Raw genomic sequence first — 9,033 nt, 5'->3', positions numbered from 1 at the left:
GAGGCCATTCAGGCCATTGAGTCTGCACCAACCCTCCGAACAGCATCCCATCCAGACCCAGTCCCTACTCCCACCCCATCCACTTCCATGGGGTTTTTACCATGGCTAATCCACCTAACCTGCATATCCTTGGACACTACAGGACAATTTTTACCATAGCCAAACCACCTAACCTGCACATCTTTGTACTCTGGGATGAAACTGAAGCACCATGAGGAAACCCACACAAATTCCATACAGTCACCTGAGGATGGAATCAGACCTAGGTCCCTGGAGCTGTGAGTCAGCAATGCTAACCACTGTGCCACTGTGCTGTTTTCGTTTGGGGTTCTTTGCCAGCCCTTGATCTTTTGGATTATATTTCAACCACCCTTGCAGACAGTGCTGTCCAACCTTTCTGTATTCCTTGTTAAATTTTTGAGATGCACAAGTTTGCCTGAGTTTGCCCTCAGTGGCCAGTACAGTTTGGTTATTGCCTTGGAACTGGTCTCTACTTCTCCAAGAAGAAGATCTTCTTTTCCTGCTCAGTATATTGCAGCCCTCAGAAATGGACCTGCTGCTACTGGTGCCTTGGAGCATCGATAATTCGATATTTGTGTTTCATCAGCCTTAGCCTAATTGTCGATATCTTGGAGGGATGTTTGAGATTTATTTTGATTCCAATAATGTTACCAAAGAATCGTAGTTCATTACTACCTGGAATTTCCATCCCATGAGGTTGTCACATCTACACATAACTGCTAATGCTTCCATTTCTGTAATTGGATGACTCCAATCAGTCTTTATCAGAGTGATCAGACTAGTTTTTGTGTTCTATGAGTTTGCCCTTGAATAAGGATGGTTATAGATCTGTGGACGATGAACCTATGGCTATTTTGTGAATGTTAGATTTTAGTGTGCAAAAGAATCCATGCATCAGAACATAAGAATAGGAACATGGGTAGGCAATTCTGCCCCTCAGGCCTAGTCCACCATTTGATATGATCATGGCTGATCTCATCTCAATGCCATTTTCCCGCCACTCTCCATAACCCTTTAACTCATCACTAATTAAGAATCTGCCTATCACCACTTTATTTTGTCTCAAGTCATTGAGTCTCAAGTCATTTTATATGTCTCAACGCGATCTCCTCTAATTTGTCTAAATTCCAGACAGTATAGGCCTAAACTGCTCAGTCTCTCTTCACAAGACAGACCCTTTATCTCTGGAATCAATTTGTTAAATCTCCTCTGAATTGCCTCCAATGCAACTACATCCCTCCTCAAGCAGGGGGAACCAAAATTGCAAGCAATACTTCAGATACAGTCTCACTAATACCTTGTACAGTTGCAGCAACACTTCCCTACTTTGTACTGTATCCCTTTCGCCTTTTGCCTTCCTTATAACCTGCTGTGTTTGCATGCTAACTTTCTGTGACACTTACACACAAGAAAACCTGAATTCCTTTGCACTGAAGTTTCTCTTCCTTTAGAAAACAAGTTGCCTTTCTAGTCCTCTGATCAAAATGAATAATCTTGCTCCTATGCACATTAAACGTCATCTACCAAATTTTGACCCATTCACCTAGCCTATCCATTTGTAAATTTCTTATTTCTTCATTGCTACTTACTTTCCCACCTACTTTTGTGATATCTGCAAATTTGTCTATGGTACTTTCTATTCCCCCATCCAAGTCATTAGACTAGATTCCCTACAGTATGGAAACAGGCCATTTTGCCCAACAAGTCCACATGAACACTCCAAAGAGTAACCCACCCAGACCCATTCCCCTACCTTATATTTATCCCTGACAAATGCACATCATACTATGGGCAATTTAGCATGGCCAATTCACCTGGCCTGCACATCTTTGGATTGTGGGAGGAAACCCAGGCAGACACAGGGAGAATATGCAAACTCCTCACAAACAGTTGCCCGAGGCGGGAATCGAACCTGGGTCCCTGTTGCTGTGAGGCAGCAGAGCTAACCACTGAGCCACCATGACACCACTAATATAAATTGTAAATAGTTAAGGCTGTAGGACTAGATTGGTCGGCATGGATAAGTTGGACCGAATGGTCTGTTTCTGTGCTGTACATCTCTATGACTCCAGTGCACCACTAGCTACATCTTGACAACCAGAAACAGACCCATTCATCTTGACGATCTGCTTTTTGTCCAACTAATAAATTACTCTAACCCCATGTAATAGCTTTTGTGTTGCTCCTTATCAAATTAGGCAGACTTTGAACAGCTCTGGCAACTAAAGAAGCCAGGAAGCGCTGTTGGCCATCAGCAGTCATGCAATTGTACTTCAAAACAAATCTGTAACCACAAGGCCCTGCATATCCCCCAATCATCACCAGCAGACCTGGGCATCAACCTTGGTTCAATGCAGCATGCAGGAGGGTATGCCAGGAGCAGCACCAGACAGACCTAAAAATGAAGTGTCAGCTTGGTGAAGTAACAATGCAAGACTACTTGTGTTTCAAACAGCATGAGTAGCAAATGATAGACACAGCTTGGTGATTCCATTAAGAACCAGTCAGATCTAAGCTCTGCAGCCCTGTCACATCCAGTCATGAATGGAGGTGAACAATTAAACAACACAGGAGGAGGTGGCTCCACCAATATCCCCATCTTCAATAATAACAAGAATCTATCACATTGGTGCAAAAGATAAGGCTGAAACATTTGTGGCGATCTTCAACCAGAAAATGCCAAGTGGATGATCCACCTCAGCCTCCCTCAGATATCCACAGCTTCATAGATTCCAGGCTTCAGCCAATTCAATTCACCCCATGTGATGTCAAAGAAATGGTCGGAGACTCTGGATACTACAAAGTCTATGGGTCCTGATAACATTCCAGCAATAGTGCTCCAAAATTACCATACCCCTAGTCAAGCTGTTTCCGTACAGCTACTTGACTGAATACACAATAAAGAGAACAAATCCAATGGCTATGTCTTGTGCATTAAAAGCAGGACAAATCCAAATCAGCCAATTACTGTCCCATCAATCTATCTCAATCATCAGTAAAGTGAAGAAAGGTATCATCAATAGTGCTATCAGGCAACACCTGCTCAGCAATAACCTGTTTGGGTACTGTCAGGGCCACACAGCTCCTGACTTCATTACTGTCTTGGTTCAAACATGGACAAAAGAGGTGAGGTGAGTGTGCCTTCCCTTGAGGTCAAGGCTGCATTTGACTGAGTGTGCCATCAAGCATCCAGCATCCACAATATTTTGCTTCTGAAACAGCTAGAGGCAGTCTACCCCTCAAATTTGCAGGCAGACTACTTAATAAGCAATAAATAGTTTTCACTGAAACATGATAAATGATGTAATGATCCTTCCTTTTATTACACCACCTACTCCCACTTAGTCAACAACTGTTTGAAAGGTCTTTCACTACAATAGCACTGTCATTTAAATACACAGCAGGCCAAGCAGATCAGGTAAATCCAAAGCACCATGGTCTGTAATTTTCTTTATTTACTAATACTGATTGTTAGATACCGTAAATAGAAGGTAGCCATTAATGAATCTAATAAAGAGTTCAGGAGAAATTTCTTCACTAAAGACCTAATTTAGCATTTTCTAATGTTATTTCAGATTTATAGCTTTTTCTTTTTTATTATATTGCCCTTTTGAATTATTGACTCCATAATTGAGCAACTCAAATTTTAATTTGCAATAACCTAGACCTTCAAGTTGGCAAGTTTTCTCTAGTTCAGATAAAGATCTCACATTGTACTGAAGAAATGTCATTCACAGAAGCTGCTGCAGAACGTGGAGATTTCAGCTTCTCACCTCCTGTACGTTCAGAATTTACTATTCCAATTATTCACCCTGACAGACTAGGTCCAAACTACTTCTCTTGGTAAATGCATCTTGTCAGCCAAGCCTAAAGGATTACAAACTTTCTGTTAATACCAGAAACTGCAGGCCGTTTTTGCAACTGACAGTTGTCTATTTCAAGTTGAAAAACCCCAAACAGCTCGGCAGTACTGTGGTTAGACCTGTATGCTAACATGCTAACGAAAATATCGAAGTTCATAACTGTTTCAGCTTCATATATTCTTTGTGACTATGATCCACTCATACATATTTGCGGGTTCTAAGGCTTTATGCAATTACCTCATCTTTAAATGTGAAAGTAAATGTTGCGGCACTATTTTTATAGGCTTTTTCTTTAACAGATTTTCAACCATGAAAGAGCACCCTGTGCACAATATGTTGCACTCAGACTGCAGAGTGCTGCCACTGATAGGATGCGTCTCAATGCAAATGACATAATGTGCTAAAAGAAGGAGATGATGTAATGCAAATGTCAGAAGAGGCGTCCTTTTCCAAGTCAGACTGCAGCATTTCAAATACTCTGCAAGCTGCAAAAGTAGGTTATGCACAAAATAAAAAAAAAAGCTTCATTAGCCACCCTTTACCTCGACTCGGGAGAATTTTCTCCTTCAAAAGGAAAGCAATCAAATGCAAGGGACTTTGAAGAATTTGCCTGTAATTACTTGCTACATTCTAGTCATGGAGCCTGAGATCTGTGAGTCAGGATTCAAATTTGATAAATTCCCCTATCCCCTGACTTGCTCGATCGGAGTACCCTGCCAAGGAATGATTTCAGCTCTAATCTGCTGGTAGAGGGATCATTAACCAGAGAACACCTATTTCAGAGAATTAGCAAAAGAATCAGAGCTAGGTTGAGGAGAATTATTTAATGTAGCCAGTTATACTGATCTGGAATGCACTGCCTTAAAGCATGGTGGGAACAGGTTCAACTGTTGCCATCAAAGAGAACTGCTGAAACACTTTGAAGGGGTTTGGGGTTGGACTTGCTGATCATGGGGAAGTACAGGGAAGTGGAAAATAATTGGAGAACCCATTCAAAGAGCTGGCACAGTCCTGATAGGTCAAATAGCCTCCTCCTGTGTTCTGCGTTGCTGTGATTAACAAGTGGTACTGAATGTGTTTGCTGTGGCGCAGTTGTCAGCTTTCTTGCCTCTGAATGAACAGGTTCAAGTTACACTCCAGAATGTGAGTACGGACATCAATGCTGCCACTCTAATCCAGTACTAAACAAATGCTGCACTGTTGAAAGTGGTGTATTTTGGTCAAGATATTGACACAGCCCACCTCTACCTACCTCGCATAGCCATTAAAAGAAAGGTAGGATAAGTCTTTCTTTTGAACTGGCTCAATGAAGTTTTCAGTATAAATGCCATGTTTTACCATCACCTTCTCAAGAGCAATTAAGGATGAGCAACAATCCTGTCATTACAATGCTTGAAAGAATAAACAAACAAAGCTTATTGAGTGTCCTGACATGTACACATTGTAAACATACAAAAAACATCAAAAATCAAAGGATACATTGAATCACAAATGAATTACGGAGTTACACTGAAATGCTGTCACTCCTACTTGTGCATTACTGTGTAGCTTAACTTTTGGAAGGTTTCATTTGAAGCAGCAGTTGTAATTGTGGGCTACACATCGACAAAGCACTGATCATAATTTATATCCTCAATCTTTGCCAAGAACTGAATACTGAATGGATTTCCATTGCTTTCATGACATTGAAGGAAAATGTTGTAACTTCAGGCTTGAGGCCTACTGCCATATACTTGACATGGTTATGATTCCCCTCCATTCATCTCCACTGGGTTGGTCACCACCACCTCCCAAACATCTCCATAATTTTCTAGCAAGTATGCACAAAATTGCATTTATTTTAAATTTGTTCATTGGATGTGAATGTTGCTGGCTTGGTAAACATTTATTTCCCATCTCTAGTTGCCTTTGGGGGTGAGCTGCCTTCTTGAAATGCTGCAGTCTATGTCTTTTGGATAGATCCACAACATAGAGTCATTGAGTCAAAGAGATGAGTTGGGAGAGAGTTCCAGAATTTTGACCCAGTGATATTGAAGGAATGGCAATATATTGCCAGGTTGAGATATTGAGGGACTCTAGCGATGGTATTCCCAAGCGTCTGCTGCCATTCTTCTTCTATATTATAGTAATTGTACATTTGGAATGTTGTGTCTAAGGATCTTTGGTTAATTTCTGGAGTACATCTTATAGATGGTACACTCTGCTGCTACTGGTGGAAGGAGTGAGTGATTATTGTGGATATGGTGTCAATCAAGCAGGTTGTTTTGTCCTGGATGGTGTCAATCTTCTTGAGTTATGTTGGAGCTGTACTGTCAAGCAAGTTTAGAGTATTCCTTCATAGTCCTGACTTTAGCTGGTGGACAGGCTTTGGGGAGTCAGAGGATGTGTTGATTCGTTGCAGGATTGTCAGCCTTTGATCTTCTCCTTTAGCTACGGTATTTATGTGACTAATCCAGATAAGTTTCCTAAATTTGCTATTGTCTTATTTTGCTACATGCTGTGAGTAAATGTGATAAAAATCATTTATGGACACATCCTGTTCCCTTTGAAAGCAACTTAGGCCAGAACCACATGACCTTTATTTACTAAATTATAGTAAATTCACCCAGATTTAATCCAATCCACCTATCATCCTATCTTCTAACTGCTGACCCTTTAACCTTGTCTGAGACAATGGTTTTGATGTTGGAATTGGTATTGACGTTGGAATTCATGTCGTAACTCCTGGTACAATGTGAGGCTTGAATCGATCTAGGGCTTTCAGTATTTGCTTACCACTCCCTCACTCACTAACCTGAATCCGAACAATCACCCTTCATCTAGTTGAGATCTTAATAGGACAAGCTTTAGTGATTTGTTCAACTCTTCCTTCTTGCTGATGGAATAAAATGTCAAGTACTAACACTGGTCAATAGGAATCTGAAGGACTGCAAGACTCTTATTGGTGCTTGAAACTGGTAACTGTCCATTTCAAATTAAAAGCACTTGGTCAATCTTTGTACTTACAAATTAAAAATATCAAAGTTTTGTATCTGGAATCTGAGTTGCACTTGACACCAGGTAAGAAAGTGATTTATTAAAAATTGGAGTTGATCTCCCTGTCCTAAGCACTAGGTAAACATGTTTGTAACTGGGTAAAAACAATGATTGCAGATGCTGGAAACCAGATTCTAGATTAGTGGTGCTGGGAGAGCACAGCAGTTCAGGCAGCATCCGAGGAGCAGTAAAATCGCTTTATTCCTGATGAAGGGCTTTTGCCCGAAACGTCGATTTTACTGCTCCTCGGATGCTGCCTGAACTGCTGTGTTCTTCCAGCACCACTAATCCAGATGTTTGTAACTGGCACAGATTGGGTGAAACATTAGAATTTGGGATTCCCATTTTCATTTAAAGTCCCAGTTCCTGTTTTATTGGAGAACTGAAATCTTACTTAAGTGCCACAAAGATTGTAAATTGATGCAAAAAATATGAAAGTCACTCGCAGTTCTCTGGGATCTGCACTGGGCATAATATCTTTTTCCTTTGTGTTCTTGTTTTGAATGGAAATGAGGAAAGCTCTTAAATAGGTTGTAGATGCCTTAAATATTTGGGAAATACACCACAGATCAGGCATCATCTGTGGAGAGAAAAATAGAGTTTATCATTGTTCAAATTTCCCAGGAGTCCAGGCCCCTCCTCCATCTTTGAATCTGAGCTGTGCGCATGGTCAAGCCAGCAGTCCAGAGTTGTCCTTCACCTTGCACAAAATGAGAGAGCATCCACAAAGCAACACTTCTCAGGACTCTTGGGGGTAAAGCTGACTGTTAATTGCATGGACAAGTGCACATTCTTACATCTGTTGTCATTTAAGAAGGCAGAACGGTGGCTCAGTGGTTAGCACTGCTGCATCACAGCACCAGGGTCCCAGGTTCAATTCCAGCCTCGGGTGACTGTCTGTGTGGAGTTTGCACATTCTCTCCGTGTCTGCGTGGGTTTCCTCCCGCAGGCCAGGTGAATTGGCCATGCTAAATTGCCTGTAGTGTTAGGTGCATTAATCAGAGGGAAATGGGACTGGGTGAGTTACTCTTCGGCGGGTCGGTGTGGACTTGTTGGGCCAAAGGGCCTGTTTCCACACTGTAGGGAATCTAATCTTAAAAAAAACCATGCCACATAGCTTCCCTCTGCTTAGTCTCATTAACCTTACAGTCCCATCTAAGTCAGTGCTTCTATTTCTCTAGTGCCCTGTATGGTGTCATTGGTTCAGTGTGGGACAGGAAAGCATTCAAAGCACTCACTTTTATTCAGCAACAGCAGAGGTGAACAATAAATAAACAAACAAGTAAACCAAAGCTGCATTTGCCTCTCAGAACAGGAACAGAAATAGGACTGCTTGCCTCTTGAGTAACAAATTTACAGACAATGAGTAATGGTTGTACCCAGCTCTTATCAACTGGAACTGGGTTTCAGTTATGTTCTGTCTGACTTGTTGCGCTGATGCTGCTGTGATGTTTCGTGCAGAAGGAGATATTCCTCAATATCTTCATCTTCCTCCTTGAAAGATTCCCTTCACTCTCCCTACTCCCCAGTATCCACCACGTTCTCCCTTTGCCTGCTCTTGAGTGTGGAGAGCAGCCTGTGGTGACACTGCATTCATTCACCCAGAGGAAATGACATCAAGGATGATTAACTCTGAGCTTCCTTCTGCACAACCTGAAGGTACTTTCAACTATAACTTCTTCATATGGAGGATGTTCAGTAGCTGCTGGAAGTTGATGCTGGTGTATCAGCTCCCCTCCATTTCTCTGCATCTTCATAGCACCCTAGTCACTGTGACAATAACCGCTGCTGTGACTAGGACCATTGGTCATGTTTGCAAAGAACCTGTGTGGGGAACATCAGCAACAGCACAGGTCATCAGTAATGAGGGCAGTCAGCATTTACATCACTTACAAGTGATGGTTTGGCAGAGTCCTCCATATCTTCAATCTGCAATAATCAATGACACAGTCAGTTTGCTTGTAACCAGCGTTTGTATCCCACGCAGTTGGACACAGCATACTTTTATGTACAGTGTGCTGTGGTTACAGATGATGCAACCTTTCCTCTGTAAGTGCCTGGTTGATGCAGTTGTCTCTCAAAGGACTTCATATCATTCACACACACAGCCATG

At 41.7% G+C, this 9,033-nt stretch overlaps 1 long non-coding RNA gene across 1 annotated transcript; it reads left to right on the top strand.

The window, feature by feature from the left end:
- Positions 1 to 3,260: 3,260 nt before the first annotated feature.
- Positions 3,261 to 4,643, top strand: LOC122558169. Its single transcript, XR_006314057.1, has 2 exons — positions 3,261 to 3,439; positions 4,184 to 4,643. It is a non-coding gene; the product is annotated as an uncharacterized LOC122558169 (long non-coding RNA).
- Positions 4,644 to 9,033: the final 4,390 nt, after the last annotated feature.

The sequence above is a fragment of the Chiloscyllium plagiosum genome, chromosome 2 (genome assembly GCF_004010195.1).
Source record: "Chiloscyllium plagiosum isolate BGI_BamShark_2017 chromosome 2, ASM401019v2, whole genome shotgun sequence".
Lineage (NCBI taxonomy): Eukaryota > Metazoa > Chordata > Chondrichthyes > Orectolobiformes > Hemiscylliidae > Chiloscyllium > Chiloscyllium plagiosum.
The sequence above is the reverse complement of the archived record's forward strand: the minus strand, read 5'-3'. Positions and strand labels throughout refer to the sequence as shown.